This window comes from Fringilla coelebs, assembly GCF_963513975.1.
Source record: "Fringilla coelebs genome assembly, chromosome: 1".
Taxonomy (NCBI): Eukaryota; Metazoa; Chordata; class Aves; order Passeriformes; family Fringillidae; genus Fringilla; species Fringilla coelebs.
Window position 1 is genome coordinate 35,715,894 of NC_140028.1, and position 19,183 is coordinate 35,735,076.

The 19,183-nt window shown below is 42.6% G+C and overlaps 1 protein-coding gene across 1 annotated transcript in view; it reads right to left on the reverse strand.

Moving 5' to 3' along the window:
• The window catches only part of LOC311155326 (serine/threonine-protein kinase Sgk3), a 55,587-nt gene extending 37,578 nt beyond the window's left edge, over positions 1-18,009 (reverse strand). Inside the window, exon 1 of the mRNA XM_084208390.1 lies at positions 17,835-18,009. The gene's annotated coding sequence lies outside the window, so the exon portion shown is untranslated. The remainder of the gene's footprint in view (positions 1-17,834) is intronic.
• Positions 18,010-19,183: the final 1,174 nt, after the last annotated feature.

Below are 19,183 nucleotides of genomic sequence, written 5' to 3' on the forward strand. Positions count from 1 at the left end.
GAACAGGAGAGGTTTGGGCACGGGCCAGCGGGGACCCGGTAGCCAGCCCTGCAAAGCGTGGCACCCGAGACTTGTGTACTGCAGAAAACAGGGTCCTGCTAGCCTCCCTGGGCTCACGAGATTACCAGAAAACACAGGCTACCATGGACAACATCAAGTAAGAGAAGACACTGGGTGGGAAAGTGAACTAGCTGAAAGCCTGAGAGTTAAAACTGGGGAAGAAATGCCAGCTGGGCAAGGTTTAAAGCTCACAATGCAGGTGGAAGCAACAGTATCACCAGGTAACTGTTCTTTACCAAAGCTAGTTTTGTAACACTTAATGAATGTATGCATATTAATAGATTTCATTTAACTCATTTTCATAGTTGCATGCCTGTGCTTATTAGAGGAGTCTGAGTAATGGTTCAGTTTTACATGAGCTGCACGGTGGAAATGGTTTTTTCCCTACTTTCTTTTTGTACGCTAGATCAGCTACAGAATGTCTTGACATGACAGTCTTTCAACTTGAAGGAATGGAATGAATACTTAAAAGACTGATTCATTGCAAACATATACTTCAACCCCTTCTCCCAAGCAAACTAACCAACCCACTAGAAACCACCCCGAGCCTCCTAAACACGGCTGAGAGATTTAGTATTATCTTTTGACAAAGCATAAGAATTTGGCAAGTAAAAGGAGGCTTCATTCATAGTGAATTAGTGAACTGCCAATTTTCCAGCACTCCAGACACAAAGATGATGATCCATGAGTATTACAAGAAGAATGTCCTGGAGCACAGAGGTTAATGAACATCAAAACCACGATCTGCAACAACACTACGTGGACTCTCCCTCAGCATAGCAAACACCACAAATCAAAATGATGGAAAACTTTAGAAAAACCATAATAAACTGCATCATTTCGTGAACATCACAGAGTGTGTATAACATGAACCAGAAAAATGACAGCAGCACCACATCAAAGAAATTCTTCACAGAAGCTCAGAAGAAAACTGGTTTATATCAACTGAAGCCTACTAAAGCAACACTAGTAGTTGCTAGTACACAAGCAAGCATTCTGCCAATAGCATAAATGAACGATGAAATTTCACAGTAAAAATGCAGTCTCGGGCAGTGAAATACCATATCTGCAATTTCAATACATGTATCTCTGTTTTCCTGATTTCATCCTCCTCAAGTACTTTCCTCATGCACACACAAAAAAGTATTATTGTTACTCTATATGGAGTACTTTTTCTCTGGTTATTTTCACTTTTTACAATGGTTAGTTTCTAAAAATTACTTAGCATGTAAGACATTTAAAGTGAACGGTAAGTTCCGTGCACATGAACTGTCTGACCAAACCCTGCTGTTTACACCCTGTTCACGTATCACTCCAACAGCTGGCAGGGTTCCACCAGGAGACATCACCCAGCCATAGCTGTGTCCTTAGGAGAAGCACAACTATCCCAGGGCACATGGCTCCTATCTCCTTTCGCCCTCACTCACTGCAAGCATGCTCAAGTGAAACCTCCACAAACTGGTTCAGCTGCCAGAAGAAGAACAGTGTGAATGCTGAGTGTCTGATAGCCTAGTTTACCTTAGTTATCAGTTATCTCAGAGACGCACAGTGTGGATACTGCCTCAAGCCACCTCCACTTGCTCACATGGAAGCACAAAAGATTTACATGGGTTCCAAGAATATGAGAAAAAGAGAAGCACATTGGACCTGGCTTACCACCAAGTCCTACAAGGGTGAATACACACATAACAAAAGGGAATATATAGATAACAAAAGGACAAAGATACCCAGCTGCTTTATAGGCATATAGCAACACATGTGCTTGACATGTCACATATACAGCTTATTGGTACATGCTGGCATGTTCTGGGACCAGTTTCAGCAGACATGTATAAACACAGTAATAAGTTACTGCACTGGTAAACACTGTGAAGCTGAAGTTATCAAATAAATACAGGCCATAAAGTATAAATTGTCAAAACCCCTCCCAACTGACAGCACTGTATGACCTGCATTTTGCTCTCAACAAAGACTCTTTGGAATTCCATTTATAAATACAGTTCTATAAAATAGGTCAAGTCTCTGAGTTTCCAGGAGATCTGAGCAATTTGTGCAGGAAGGTATACCAAAGCTAAGTATAAAAGAAAAAAATCTCTCTAAGTGGTAATTCTGTATGGATGTTTCTTATTTCAGCCTTCTGAATCCCAGCTACAGCACGTTCTGCTAGAATTGCAAATACAGGCTGGGGTGAACAAACATGCTTTGGTAAACAAGTTCTCTGGCACACAATGTTATGTAGGTGGGGTCTACCCAGAATGTCAAGAGTTCTTCCTTAAATTGTAGAGATGAGCAAGAACACAAGGACCCTGTTAGCATTTTCAAGCTATTTACTGGTATTCTAGTCAAAAGAAACTGAACAAGGGCTTTGGTTTGGGGTGTGTATGTCCCCTCACAAAAGGCTCACAGGCTTTTTCCAAAATAAAAGCATTTTAAAGGCAGCCTAGGGTCTACAGAATCGGCCAGATTTGTTTTTGCTATTCTATTAATATTTCCAACAAACTGTTTATGGCAAAAGACACATCAATTCCACTAAAGCATTGTTATGTACCAACTCAGAGTAGAAAAAAGGTAGCAGCAATGAAAAAAACCAACCAACCAAAGCAGGAAGATGTATCTTAAAATCCAAAAAGAACACAGATTTAAGACAAATGTTTCAAGAGTTATTATTTGCTGACCTTATTTTGCTTACTTGTTTATCTAGTCACTTCCCAGGTTTGCCAGATTTCCAACCCTATTCCCGACCCACAGAGAAGATGTACATTCATCTATTAGCCAGAGAGTCTGATTTTTCTTCTCCAAGAACATTTGCATTTTCACATTTTCTGTCCTGGGAACTATGGGTCAGTGTTTGAGGGTACATGTGAACTTTTAAATGAGTTTCAGAAAGGATTTATATAAAGACACATCAGCAATATTTTACATAAATATGCATATGGTTCTCTTATACCAGGTAAAACTAATACAACAAGAAGTAGGTACAGATGATCAACTTCTGGACTCCACTAAACTAATTTTTTCTTTAACTTACCTTTCTTTTTATGATATGGCAATCTAGCAGAAGCCAGGTAGTGGAATATTGTAAATCTAAGTATGGAGCATAATCAACAATTAAATAAATCCATTTAATCTCAATACTAATTAAAGAGCACTGTTCCATTTTGCAGCTTTAAAAAGGAACATTGGCAGTATTTAATATTTGAGGTCAACAATTTTTTGATGTTAGGTGTTGTGATTTTGCAGGGTAGGGACAAGGCAAGATATTGTAGGTTACAGCATGGAACTTGACTACTAGGTAGGAGAAATTACCACAAAATTGTATCTATTGACATTTAGCTTTGATGTGCATACAGCCATTTTAAAAGGGACAGTAAGAACCAGGTTATTTAAAATCATGGTATTTTCTAGAAGTCATTGTTCAAATTACTCAAATGTTTCATATGAAAATATCCCTGCACACAATCCTAGCTACTCTTGGATGTATCAAGAGCAAGTCTTATTCCAACTACAGTTGTCTTCAAAAATGCTGTACAAATGAAAGTAGTTTTTGTAGATGACAGCACAATTCTAAGTTTGCACAAGAACACAAAAGAGCAGAATGTCAGAGTTTTCTAATTACACGGCAATCTTTGTGCCCCTGGTTCATTAAATGTTTTTATAAATCTCTGAATTGAAGAAAATTTTTTTTTCTAGAAAGAAGATAAAATATTTTGTAAAGCTACCCACAATCAAGCTCTGTCTGGATGCAATTGCAGTGGCAGTGAGGATGTCCTAACTGGAATGTGCACTGTGCTAGTGGATGCTAACAGTGCAGTGTTGGAGGAGGGTACTAACATCTCTCACTCTTGGATGGTCTGAAGCACATCCCATGCAAGCTCTCAAAAATCTCTCCATGTCACAGCAGCTCTGTTTCCCCTCAGGAGTGGGATGAGTCAGTAGCAGTTTGCTACACCAAATTGCTTCCGATTCAAATGTACTTTGCATTTATTTAAAAAGTGTTGCGGTAACAGCCCTTCAAAATACCCACTTGAGAAATAATGTTTCATTGTTCACCTTTATGTAACTGTGGTTCTCCCAGGCCTACGCTGCTCTTTTTTTTTTTGATTTGTTTGTCACAAGCTTGTGCCTTCCCGAAAGCAGCTGTTGCCACAGCAGAACCTCAGGGAACTCAGAACCTGTCTGTGCTGCGGTCACCTCCCCTGGAGAGCCTGGGCTGCCGGGAAACGTCCAGCCAAGGGACACCTCTGTTAAAATAAAGCTGGGATAATTGTGGACATTTTCATCCTTCACCCATCTACCTCCCCTGATTGATGTAGAAGTGAGTCCAAAGTCAGAAAATACAACCACTGTTTATTTCTCACTCTTACAGGAATGATGACTAATTTTGAGAAGAGAAATGCAGAAGTAATCAGGATTTTTTTTAAATCACAGTAAGGAGGTTGGCTGTTTCTACTGCTGACTCCTATTTCCAGCATTCCTAGACACATAATTGCTAAAGGAAGTTTTTCATATGCACTTTATTGTATACATTGTGAACTGTCCTGGTTTCAGCTGGGATAGAGTTCATTTTTCTTTCTATTAGTTGGTACAGTGCTACGTTTTGGATGCAGTATGAGAACAGCGCTGATAACACATTGATGTTTTAGCTGTTGCTAAGCAGTGCTTACCCTAAGTCAAGGGCTTTCCAGGTTCCCATCCTCTGCCACTGAGCAGGTGCACAAGAATCTGGGAGGGATCACAGCTGGGACAGCTGACCTGAACTGGCCAAAGGGATATTCCGTACCTTAGAACATCATGCTCAGCACACAAACTGGGGGAGTTGGCCAGGAGCCACCAACCCCTGCTCAGGGATGGGCTGGGCATCAGGGCAGGGTGAGCAATTGTATTGTCCATCACTTCTTTCTCTTGGGTTTTATTACTCTCTTTCCATTTTCTCCTTTTTCACTACTACTACTAATACTTCTATTATTATTATTATTATTATTATTATTATTATTATTACTACTACTACTACTACTACTACTACTACTACTACTTTATTTCAATTCTTAGACTTTTCTCACCTCAACCCATGGGTTGTACCTTTCTCCAATTCTCCCCTGCTTCCCACCAGGACAGGGGGAGTGAGCAAAGGGCTGGCTGCTATCTGGGGTTAAACCATAACAAGAACCTGCACAGGTAAACTTGTACCACATTCTCAAATCTGGTTTATGGGAAAGATGTCCCAAGTCACACAAGTCAGAGCAATTTACAGGATAAACAAGAGACAGTAGAACTTCCATCAACTAACAAAAGGACCAGTGGTTGGGTGAAACAAAACCTGAACAAATAAAACATCAAACACCAAAGAAAAAGACATTTTTGACATTTTACATAAAAGAAAATCTGAAAGCATTAATATGCCAGCCATGGTGGACAGGTACAGCCAAACTGTACTTGTATGGCTGCTAGAATTGTGGAAGTATGAAAACAAGATGTTGGGATTAATTATTTCATTTACATGGGGTTATATTCAGTTTTGTTTTATGGTGTGTCCAGGAAAGTTGAGAGGGGAGACCATGAGAGAGGAATACATGCAGAACTCACACTCCTTTACTTTATAACTAAAATAATAATAATTTTGAGGTTTTCTTGTTTAAAGAAAGAAACCACCCAACAAAATAACCCAAACATATATGGGGGGAGGGCAGCAGGGACAAATTTACTACAAAAGTAAGTAAATTGGATACTAACAAAAGGGTATTCCAGAGAATAATTGTTAGTATCTTCTGAACACATAAATTGTGGAATTTGTCTCACATTTTATAACCAGATCCTTTTATTTTCCAAGGGTGGCAGCACATGTCACAGCTTTAATTCAGAGGAAGTTCCAACTGATGGGCTTCCCACAGCAGGGTGGGTGCCTCTGCCACGCAACCTGGATGTGAAACAAGTCAATGGTAATCCTTTAGCATCACTGCTGTCACCAAGGGTGAACACCCAAAGGTTCAGCTGTCTCTTGGGAGTGGAATGCAGCACAGCATTCCCCATCCAAAACAGCAAGGGGAGATATTTCAGTTCATTGCCGAGGTTACCCATGTCAAGCAGCCACTCATTCAGTTAAAATATTCTACTGTCATTACTGTAATGAGCCATGGAGAGAAATCCATGGTTGGAAGAGTCTGGATCCAGCATCTGACCTTTGTACAGTGTCAACAACTTGTGAAACAAAATCTGGACCATCCCATGAATGGGCTGAGGTTACAGACCAGAAATGGAGACTAGATGATCTTTAAGGTCCGTTCCAATCCAAACAGTTCTGTTATTCTGTAAATCTGAGAGGATACACTCTCCTTAGGTTTTAAATTGATGTTTCCCACTATGGTAGATCCATTGTCACAGCACAATAGCAGACAACAAGCACTATGACAGCCGGCAGAATCTGAAGCCTTGCAAAAACAAGCCATTTGCACTGACAGGGCTAATCAGTTTAAACAACAACAGAGTCATTAAAAACCACCTACAGCACCAGGGTTATTTGTTTGATATCTCAAATCTACATATCAAACAGCTAGCAACTTGGAAGTAAAACCAAAGAGCCCGAACAGGGAATCTACTACCATGTGTATCTCAACAGTCACATGGCATAAGGAGCAAAAGGCCTGTGAATTGACAGCACTTTAGTTTAGACTTAAACTTCTTATATTACAAAATCAGGGTGGTTTTACATTTTAAAAAAGCAGTGGATCTTTTAGATTTGTTTCTAGACAAATGGGAAGCAACCAGTTCAGAAGAAAAGTTGACTAAATGTCATTAAATGGGAGGTGGGGGAGCCCAAGAATGTAGCAAAGAGAATGTGAACACAAGAGACACTAAGAGGGGAGACAAGAAAGAAGCATCAATTCCTCTACAAAACAATACAACGTGATTATCTGTGCTTGCGCCTTGTAAAAATAAACAAAAGCAGCACAAGATTTATTTGTCAAGACAGGCACAGAATGTGAAAACATCATCAAATTGCTAGCAATAAATATAAAGTCTGCAGAAGTATATAGTTATGAGAATCAGCATGGTTACAGTAGAATTATAATGAAAAAAAAAAAAAACTAGCAACAAAAAGAAATCCTTATTATCAATACATTTATAGCCTAAGAGCAAGAAAAACCTTCTGGCCCTACAGAGAGAAAAGCTGATGAGAGATGACACCCAGAAGACCATCATGTCTAGGACATCAATCTTAACCAAGGGGGTCAAATGCAAGCAGTGATTGGCATAAATAATAGTAATGACAGGTAAGACTTCAGGAGGAACAGGAGAGAGACAGAGAATGTGAATGGAAGTGTATGCATGTCTGCACAATGGAAAAAAACCCAAGTAAACAAACCAAAGAAACAAAAAAAAAAGGTAAGAATATTAAAGACCCAGTGAGTCAGTTTAACTTCAAATTCCTGGGGAAAACAATCCAAAACAGATCAATTAGCAGCACCTGGAAGATAATCCTAAGTAATAGACAAAAGAGATTTGTTAAATCAGATTGCTAACTTCCTCTGACAGCCTTCCAGAGAGGTAGGAGAGAAATCACAGATGTCACACCGTCCCTTTAGAAAAGCTTTGAAACTGCCTTGAGATATTTTAACAACCGGGTTACAGAAGCAGGAAGAATAAATATTAGTTCTGGATGTGAGAAACAAAGGTTAAATATATCATCATCAGGACAGAGTAGTGATCTGCAAGAATGGAGTGAAATGTAGCAGGTTATATGCAAAATATTGCCCACAGGCAGAAAACGTCTAATATGGAAATACAGGATGGGAAACAAGGCCTCAGACTATAGCAGGTCACAAAGACAAATGTCATGCTGTTCTAAGACAAATATTGCTGTGAGATATAAAATAAGAGTGGAAAGCCTGAGCATAATCTGCTGAACTCAGAAAAGTCATTCTACTTCACTCTGTTTTTGTCTGAATACCTAGGGCATGGTGGTCCTACCTGTGGGGTCTGGGGAACAGAAATAAGAATGAAAACTGGTCTGGAAAATGTGACTTATGGGGAAGTGGGATGGACAAGCTAGTGGGGGGTGGGGGGAACCCACTTGAGGGGAAGCTGTTACCTTGGAAGACTACTTCAAAGAGAAGGGAATTGTCTCTTCAGGACAAGTCCTAATGAGCTTAAAAAGAGCACAGAAAAGGTTCGGGTTAATAAGGACTGGAGGAGGGGAGACAAGAACATGAAAAAACTATTGGAAGGATAGTGAAGCAATGGAAGAGATTTCACCAGGAAAGAGCTTTAAAAACAGCTGAAGGAAACACTTCATAAAACACAGACTGCATCTTTGGGGCAAAGACCACTTGAGACTGAGACCTTATGGCTGGGAGCAATGGTTGAGGAATGCATGGTGGCAAACCAGAAGTGAGGAAAGGAAAAAGTGGTTTAGAAACACAGAGAGAAGCACTGAGGGAAGTCAGCTGACAGGAAGGAAGCTGGGAAAAACAAAGATGAAAAATTAGACTGCCATTTGCAGGGAGAGTAATTTCAGAGGTGTGTTACACTTTTATGAGCAATGACTTAAAAGGATGCACCTGAAGTCAAGAGAAAAGACAGGCTCGAGGTGCTTGGGTCTACTCTTGCTGCAGTTTTTGTTTCAATGTCTGCCTTAGCAAATAATGCAGTGCAAGAAAAGCATATCTACAGAGAGGAAGACAGTTGATGCTGAAGATGCAGCACCCACATGACCCACCACGTTGGCATGGCAGGCCTGTTTTACTTCAACCCAGCTTTAGCCTGGTCCTGTGCCTGGTTCAGTGCTAAGTGCACACTGGAAGAATATCTTCCAACCTTACTTCATCGGAAAGGAATCCAGCTCATCCCCAGGATCCCCCAGCAGAGTGAACCCCAAGGGATGTACTCCAATAGCACACTCCTGAACTGAACTAATAATGTAAGAGAGACTCATCTGAAACCAAGCCAGAGGAATCCAGGGACCAACTGTGACATCCATGTGGCAGAGACCAAAGCAGGACACACCACAGCAGAGCAGAACAACAGTGCTTTCCTCCACTGTTACATTGATCTAAATGCTTTGCAGCAACAAGCATGACTGGAGTGACAGTGTTCACTCTCTAGACACCAGGCACTGACTGATTTGAGACAACATATTGACGATTTTAACTGACATCTGATGTGACATATGGACATCTTTGGTAGATCTGTAAATACACGGCAACAACTATCACAATATTTTAACTTAGCAACTGCATTTGCTTTAAAATAACATTGCTAATAATCTGTCTTATTTTTCTTTCTTTCTTTTCTTTAAATGAGGACCTATGTCTAGGGACTTTCTGGCTCATAAATTAAAACAGCAAAACCAAAACAAAGGGCCAAGCACCCAAGTCATCAATCTTTTCCAGCTGCCGAGTCGTAGAGCAGTAATCAAGACAAAGAATCTTCTAGTTTCTCCTTGCCACTTCCTAATATCAACACATTTTCATTTCATAAACTTTCTTTTCCTAAAGAAGTGTCAAATTGTGCATGTCTGTGTGTGTCCCCCATCCCTGTTTAGATTCTGAGCTTCAAGGCCATCCTCTGTTCCTCATGCTCTGTAGCTTCTGAAATATTCAGCCCCTTCAGATTCCTTTCCAAGGACTGTTTTGTTTCTTACTCTGTGCACATCATGCATCCAACATGGTTCCCTGAATAATTATCCAGGATTTGACTGGGAGGTTGATGGTAAAATTTCTTTCAGGTCATTTCAAGCGATGCTTCTATGTAAAACAGTAAACTGATTTGTGCATGCATTGACAAGTTTGCAGTTTAATTTTTGAGTAAAACCCTGTAAGGGTTATGAGAGTCCTCCTTCTACCTTCATTTCCATTCTTTATAAATAAACCCACATTTTATGCGTGAAACCCCACAAACAATCTCAACTAATACTGACAAATACAATTAAAGCATTTGCACAGAAAATCAAATACCTTTTAATACATGAGAGAAGCTACAGAAATCTGGTTTTACTCCCAGATAATTAAACAAGGGGACAAATGGCTGAGGGCATAAAACATAAGAATATCTTAACTGAGGATCTGAGCCAGCTCGTGTTGCAGAGCTGTGTTTGCGAGACAGGCATTATTTACACATTCTGGTGAACCACTCCACAGATTTAACATTTTAAGGCAGTTTATGAATTTCTAATGTCAATTCATATAAAACATGCTTAAACACCCAGATGCTATGACCAAAACTAAATGAGTCATAAATCTGAAGTGGCGAGGTTAAGTCAAGCTTCTAGTTTAAATTTACATTGCCTTGGATGTGTAAATTAACATCCAAGCAGCAAAATTAACTTTTAATTGGCTTGGACCGTAGATGAACTCTTTCCTTTTTGGTCTGCCTTCTGATTTTAATTGGGTAGAAAGAGACTGTAAATATTTTCTTCTTTCTCACCCCTTCTTCCCAAAGTTTTTCATAAACAAGTGAGGTATTGTTTAGCTGCTGTGCTCTAGACCCCACACACCCCAAAGCAAAACAGAGAAAAAGTATGTGTTGAGATTGCTACAGAGCAGAATTTTATACATTTTTTGATCACACACCAGCAAACAACTTGCCTTCCTCCAAACAAACTGATCAATGTAACTTATAGGGTCTTTTTAGCTTTGCTTCTCATCATCTGTAAGGAGAGAAGAGTAGGCTTGGAAACTTCGGCAAAGGAACCTAAACAGATTTGCTCAGCAGTCTCCAAGTCTCTGGTCAACAGCTCAGCGCTGTTCAAAGCCCAAGTACAAGTGCATCACTGTTCTCTCATTTAAATGTAGAATAATTCTAGGATTCATGGCAATGCCAGCTTAAACTTAGCTCTAAAGAAACCCTTTGTTTTCAAATAAATCAGTGCCTGGTTTTAGATAATTCTATAAAGAATCTTATTCATTCACCACATAACCTATTAGTTAACATGAAAAGAGCACCAAAGAGGCAGCCAACCTCCAAAAAATTCTGAAGAGAAGTGAAGTTAAACCAATCTATCTGGCATATGCCTTTGGAGTTACATATAATGTGTGTGGACACACACACAAGATGTAAAACCTCATTGCAAACAGCACCGTTCATTCTTGATACAAACACTTTACACCAAGACAGCTGAAAATTTTGAAGCATACATTCTCTCACCAGAGCACAGTAATTGTCTGGTTTTCTGTCAGTGCTCAAAGTGTCACATTATTTTCAAGGGACACAACTAAAGGACTGTTTTGGGGTTCCCTGACAGAGAAACTCCATCTGTTTATTATCAGGGCTCTGAAAAAAGAAGAATTGCATGAAAGAATTGTTAGTCCCAAAAACTCCACAGACAACAGATATTCTCTTACCAAAGGCTGATTTAGGAGGGAAATTTAGATATTAAAATAATAAAATGTGGCTTTTTCACTAGTCTGAAAATTCCGTGACCCCTTTTAAAGAGCAAATGATGAAAACAAGTTAATTATTTACAAGATATTTACCATGAGTACTGGGAGATTAAATTAACAGCATTACATTTATTGCTTAAATGAAATAGGAGGGTCTACTATTTGAAAAAAAAAGAAAAAAATCAGGAGGTTAATTGGATAATTGGATTCTAGGCTAACGGCATCCACCATGACTCCAAATAACCCCCTTCTGTTTCACTTCTTACTCTCATAAAGCATTGCTATATAGTCCTTAATGCTACATGCTCTTTTTACTTATCTTTTTATGAAAACATAGCTTTTTTCTTCCACCCCCCTGCACTTTAATATATTCAAGATGCACCACTACTATGGCAGCAAGGAAGCAGAAGTCTCCTAGTTCTTTAATGCACTTGTCTTCAAGGCATTTGACAGTCTGGGTACTTGTGCCAGGTAGTTTTTATTTCTAAAGCATCCTAAATTTTCTCTGTTTTGTAGTTTTTGGCAGCATTCCAAACTTGTAGACTTAATGCATCTTGCTTTTGCAAAGTATGGTTAAGTCCCATCCAAAGGGAGTACAGGAGTTATTTTCTTCTTTAATTACCTCCTGTCACTCTTCTATGCTCTTTCTAGCATTAAAGCAAAACACATACCATAAACTGGAAATTCTACCATGGTTGAGTAAAGCATTCATTTTCTGAATGCTCAGTCATTACTTATTTACTAAATTTAGTATAAAACATATTTTAGGGTTTGATAGTGATCCCAGTTCATAAATACCTAACACTAGGAATTTACAAACAAACAAACAAACAAAAATCTAAACCTAAACTATTATAAACAGAGAGTAGTTCAGAGTCAGGCAGACCAAGTACACTTGCATCCTAATGCATCCAACATTCCTTCACTTAAGCAGGAACACAGGGTATGGAAGAGGCCAAAACATAGACAGTCGTGAGCTGCAGCACATCCTCTAGGTGAACTGGAGGCAACTGGACTTGTTTTGTGAGCCTTGAGAAGAGGCTTGAGGGGCACCCAACAGCAGCCTCCCAATGTCTTGGAGAGGGTTCCCAAGACCTGCTGGTGCATTGCATGAGGAGGAAAATCCTCACAAAGATAACTGACCACTAGGACAAGGTGTCCAGGGGGGCTGTGCAGCCTCTGTCTTTGGAAGTTTTCACAGCCAGGCAAACACAGCCCTGAGCAGCCCTGTCTGAACACTCAGGGTGAGGAGTTAACTCAAGCTGGTGAGTTAACTCACCACCTTCCACGGTTCCTTCTAACCAGAACAGCAGCATGATTTAAGATATTTAGCCATGAGCAGCAGTTACCCCTCCAGCTTATCTTCCTAGCTGAATCCAGAAATATCACTGTAATGCAATATAATGTACAATACCATGGGACAATAATCTTCACAGGTGCCCACTTTCTCACTAAAATACCAATTTGAGCACAGATTAATTATGCAAAGCTCTAAAATAGCTATCAAGATAGTTACTAAAAAATAGATCTGTGTTTCCAACTCATGCTTTGTTTTAACAGCAAAGTTACAAGGTCTCAATAATTGGCACACAGTTTGCATATATTCAGATATTGGATTTTGCATCCTATATTATAAATAAATAGTTGGGATTGACTTCAGTTGCATGGCTCTTCAAAAAACACTCAGGGGGTATAACTCCGTGGGGCACAGCAAATCTATTCTGATGCACCTGCTGCATTAGCAACTTTGAGTCCAGGATGGGAGGCAGAGCTTTCCTTGGTCCAGTGTCTGCTCCAAAATACTTTGCAATTATTAATATAGTGAAGATGTTTTCAACAGTTCTGTTTCCTCAGTTATTTCACAACAGTGAGCAGGAGATGGAGAAGCACCATTGTAGGGAAACAAATCCCAAGGGCTGGAAGAGACAGCAGCAGCAAAGCAGCATGATGGTGCCTCATAAGGCAATGGAAACATGTCAGTCCTGCTCCTCTTCAGAGGCAAAGGATCAGAAGTTGGTACCCCTTTGGTTTACTCCCAGAGGAACATAACAGTCTGTAAAGCTATGCAACTTCTGCACTGGCAGTATTTTGCAATAGTATTTGGCAAGACACTCAGCACTAGCAGCTTGCCAGTTGCCCTCACTGTTTCAAACAAGACTGCCAAGAAGTAAGATGTGACATCTCTTTGAATAAAGGAGGTGTGAAATAAATTCAGACATCAATCTTGCTTACCCACACTCCTCCAACCCTCAGGTGCTTCCCTGCCCTAAGCCACAGAAAAACTGTAGCTGCAAAGCAAAGCATTTCAAATATGAGGGAATAAGGAAGTTCCCTCTCCTCCTCAGGTGATGCTCACAGGGTGTCTGAGAAACTGGAGTGAAAAGATCACATGAAGATACAACCTTACTTCTTCCTTTTCTAAAGAGCAGGGAGAAAGAATCCTAACACAGAAGTGGGCAAAGGAATGGAGTTACAGGTCAGGACACCAGCACACAAATCTGTGGCAAGAACACGTAAAACACCACCTAAAAACCTGCATAATATAAAATCGGCAGGGCGACACCTATTCACACAGATACACTGTGTGAAAGTGGTGGGCCAGGATGGAGATTCCTGCACTGGAAATGGGGCTTTCTGGAAGGAAACACTGGACACTTTCCCCACTTCAGCTTGCAGGTTTGAACTTCTAAACTGGGACTACAACCAATTGTTACCCCCCACTCCAGATCTCTGAGCCTGTTCTCCTGGGCCCAGTTCTCTCCCAGAGAAATCAGTCAAGTGGTGATCCTCTCCTGAAACACAGAGGATGCCATAGAAATGCTCACCTCTGATAATCATCACCAGCAAGCAACCACCAGATCCCAGCCCTCCTCCCACTAGGACACACACTGCTGTGACAGCGTCAAGGTTCTGGCTCCTTCATGCCAGCCTTGGGCAACCGCTGCATCTTCCACCAGATGGCCCAGGGTGAACACAAGGAGCCGAGTGCGCCCTTCTGCTCCCCTCCTCCAGCCTCTCCAACAGCCGCAGAGGTGACAGAAGATGTGGGTTTGAACCCCTCGGGCACAGGCACCAGGAGCCCAGGACCAGGACACAGGCTGCTGTTCAGACAAATCCCAGCACCAGCAGCTCCCAGGGAAGGGTGAGCACTGGCTCCTCTTTGGGCAGTGCTCCCAAGAGGAAACACAGAGCTGCATTTCGAGACACGGGCGATGCACCAGCGGCTGTGTTTACGATGTGCTTGCCAGGTGCCCTACTTTCTTCATCTCCTCAGGGCTTTGATGCTCAACTACAGCAGCTCTAGATAAGGTGCTTAAGAACTTTCTGCTCAAAGGGGGAGATTCAGTATGTTTAAGACACTTTCAGAGTCAGGCAGACACAGTGCTAGGTGGTTTGGAAGACTTTGGGGGAATGAATTCTGTTTGAGAATTAGGAATGCAAGCAGGAACCTGATTAACATACTTTATAATGTTCTTACAGCACGTGGAAGCCCTTCAGTCCTACTTTGGAAAGTATGTTTTCTTTGTAGGACACTTCAGCATATGGATACTACTTAAACTAGAACAAAATGAATCCTTCAATACAAACACTCAAAGACCTAACTTCAAATCAAAACAACATATTGCTTTACTATGGCTCAGTCTATATAAGTACATACATTATTTACAGTAGTTTCTAGTTCCTTGGTCTACAGGAAAAAAAAATCATAGCAGAATAGCTCTTCAATGACTTAGGGATATCCAAAAATGAAGTCACAAAACCAACCAACAGTGACTTTCCTTTTGGGAAGAGCACATTCCTTCAAAATAACATTCTTCTTAATGACAACTTAGACAGCCAAAACAAAAACATAATTTGGAACTGCAAATATGTGTAATCTGAGCTCTATTTCCATGCAGAAATGCAGGGTATTTGTGTATAAAATGGCTTGTAGCCATGGGTCAAAAAAGTCCTAGTTACTTGCATGCAAATTATAAAACTGAAACCATCTGGAAAATTATCTGGGATATTGGGAGGACAGCCCAGGAGAGAACTGATGTGTGGATGTGGCTGAAGGATCACAACTTATTAGCAGCTTATCCTGTATGGATAGGAAGGAAAATAGGATTTGACATACCCTCTTACACAGTGATGATTAACATGAACCTGCAATTAGCATGCATGGCATTTTAGATTGACAGATGATTTCCATCATAAACCCTAGATCCCAAGAGAAACAAGAGAGGCTTTGCATCTAGTTTTATTTGCTAATACCTGGGTCATTTTATTTAATATACTTTATTTTTGGCCCCCAGCATACCTTACTGAAATATTTTGTTGCTGGGTCAAGTCAGCTTTGGAGGTTTGCAGCTACTCCAGCTAGCTAGGCTGAAGCAACCCTGCATATTAAAAACCACCGATCACTATTTTAAACACATGCCATTACAGTCAAATTATCCACCTACTTGTGGATTGACTTTAAACAAGTCAAAAACTGAACAGAGTAGTGATTTTAAAGTGCTCACATCTTAAAATTTGAACTATTAGTTCCCTGCAATACATTATTTTATAAGCAGAGTGGACTAGGAACCACCCAACTACCGTACCCCATATGTCTTTTGAAGACTTCTGTTCAATGAGACTTGAACATCCAGCTTTGTCAGGCTTCTTAGAAAGATACCTGTCCCTGGAGAATGAGAATGCACACACTGATCATAAAAAGCAACAACTCCTATGGGTTGTTGATTATCAGGATGAAGATCCCCTGAGAACAACACTACCAATGAATTACACATCTCGCAGCACTCTGGATGCAGCCCATGTATTCACCAGTCCGCATAACTTTCCCTCAGGAAATGTTTAATCCTCTTTGAAGATTACAATAGATACTGAATTTATTAGATTAGCATGAAAGAAATTAAATGCAAGGGCTGTCAACATCTATTTTGAGTGTCCAGTATAAATGTCAATGCTATTTCAATGCTTAGAGCACATAATAAAGAGGCTGTAGCACTTACTGGAGAGAAATACAGAGATCACTAACTGGTTTTTGCTGCCAACTAGTGCATAGTTGAAAGCTCTTCTGCTCTTCATACAATCTCAAAAATTAAGGGAAAGAGCCTGACAGAATTCAGATTTTAAAAAAAAGCTTTGCAGGAGCATGTAAGTCTCAGCAAGGGGAAGCCAGGGAGCTCTGACCAATGCTCACAAAAGCACTGAGGCAGACATCCTGCAAGTTACAAAGTCATGCAAGTGAATATTACTGGATACTCCTTCAAGTTTGACCATCCCTCTCCTCAATTCAAATCCCTCAACTCCGAGTCAGAATTTTACCTTCCCATAAAAGATCTGTGCAGGGAGCACTAATACTTTGCAACTTCTTCTGCACAGGAGGAGGTAGCATTATTTTAATTCTCTCCCTGCCTCCAACCTCCTCTCATGCTGAAGGTGTTTAAACGAGTAAAGAGACAATTCCAGCCCTTGCCTCTCTGGCACAGAAACCACCATACAGAGGGACAGCAGACCCAAACCACGTTCACTGCTTTGCCTCTGCATGGCACAAAGCAAAGCTAACCAGGGTCTCCTCATCCTGCTGGGGCAGAGGTAAAGGACTCTGAAAAAGGGCTCTTTCACCTGCTTTAAATGTAAACGTCCAGCCATTCTTCACCTCTTAATGTCTGATTCCAGCACAGCTTTACTGTCCTTATGGAGTTAAGAAGCAGAACTGAAATGGAGTTTGGTGGTGTTCGTAGTTGCAACCCAGAAAGTAAACCCTCCCACGCCGAGCCAGCCATGCAAAATAAAGCATAGTATGTAAAACTGCACATACACGCAGTAAAAACATTAGGGTAAGAGTACTAGCAGGAGCCAGTAACACTGTTGGAGAAGGGGTGGGAATTAAAAAAATAAAAAGAGCGGGAGGAGAATGTGAAACACTAAATGACTTTAAAACTTCTTTGCAAATAAATTATCTAAAATTATAGCGGCGGGGGCGGGGGGAGCAGAAGTTTCTCCATGTTTGTTTGTTTATTCGCCTGCGAGCCCTTTGCCCCCTGTCCGTAAGCGGATCCCAGCCGCTGGAGCCGCACGCCCACGCCGAGCGGCGCTTCCCTGCGGGAACGCGTTCAGCCCCGGCCCGTCCGCAGAGCCCGGCCAGGGCCGCACCGAGCGCGCTGCTCGGGACCGCCGGCCGTGTGCGGCGGTTCGGGCTGCAACAAAAGGGAAGCGAAACGTCCCCGAGTCCCGTGTCCCCGGGTGAGACCCGTGTCCCGGGTGAGTCCCACGTCCCCGGGTAAGTTCCGTGTCCCCGGGCAAGTCCCGTGTCCCCGCGGCCGCGCAACCTCCGAGGTTCCGGACGGGCTCCCTCTACCCCGGCCGTGGGAGAGGGCACGGACCCCCGGACGGCTGCACCCCGCGTACCTGCCTCCCTCCGACCCTCCGTCCCTCCGCCGGGCGGGGCGGGCCGGGGATGTCCGCTCGTCCGCCCGCTGGAGTTGCCGCTTCCTCCTCCCTGCCGCGTCAGCCGCGCTCCTCCCGCCGCGGCCGCGGGATGACGGGCTCCCCTCGCGGGGCTGCGCCCACCCCGGGGCGACCACGGGCCACCGCCGCTCCCCGCCGGCGCAGGCGGGGCCGCTGTCGGTGTCGATGTCGCTGTCGGTGCCGCCCCCGCCGCCGGCCCGCCCCGAGCAGCGCCCCCCGGGAGCCGGCGGCCGGGGTCAGGCGGGGACGCGCAGCCGGCCCCGCTCCCGCCCCGGGCCCCGCGGCTGCCTCTGCCCGAGGGACCGCAGAGCCTGCGGCTGCCGGCTAGCGCGGGATGTGCGATCCGGGCACGGATTACCGCGATCCTCCCGCTAAACCGGCAGCTAATCCAGGGCGACGCCGTCCTCCCCACAGGCGGCACCCAGCGGGCGCGCAGGCTGCGCCTCGGGAGCGGGCTCCGAGAGCTGGCGGTGCTGCCAGGCCGCCGGCAGGGCTGTGCCCCATCGGGACACACACGGAGCCTGCCCAGCGCCGCGCCGCCCCGACCGCTGCAGAGCTCTCACACGCTGGCACAGAAAGCGACGATGGTTCCTGCCGATATTTTATCCATCTGGGTGGAAAAAGTAGATTAATCGGGCTGGATGGAGGAGAGGGACACAGGAGACATCAGCTAGGATACAGAAGCATCCTTCCCACTCTGTCCTGTAGGCATTATTTTACCTTTTCTCTCAATAATCACCTTGTGCTCATTTCTCATAGCAGGATGTGGTAAAAATAGTTATCAGTTTGTTTCAAGCAACATTTGTTATCTCTCTTTTGGCTGCTTTTATATGCTTCCTGGAACACTTTCTTCTCCACAAGTTACCACAGGATGCAGCACAGCAAAACTCACCTCACCCTTAATTTTTGCAATCCATCCTGAAAACACTTCTGTCAGATTCATGGTTCTGGGTATGGCCATCTGAGTTCCCTACATGGCACACCTTAGGAAACGGCACCAGCTTGGAGACTTCACGAAATTATGAGAATTTCCAGGAAGGCCTCAGGGAGAGAGTGTGAGATGAGGGAGATTTTTCCAGTCACAACCAGGGCACCGGTGAATTTTTTTGAGTGGTAATAAGAGGAAGGGAAGAGACTGCTGAGGACACTAAGAATTCCTGCATCCTGAGGTGCTGGAAAGAAGACAGAGACTGTAGTATGGGCAAAAGTCAATCTCAGAGAATGAGCTCAATATGATGGTCTGGAATAGTTAATCTGTTGTCATAGTACATCTTAAAAGAATGATCCCT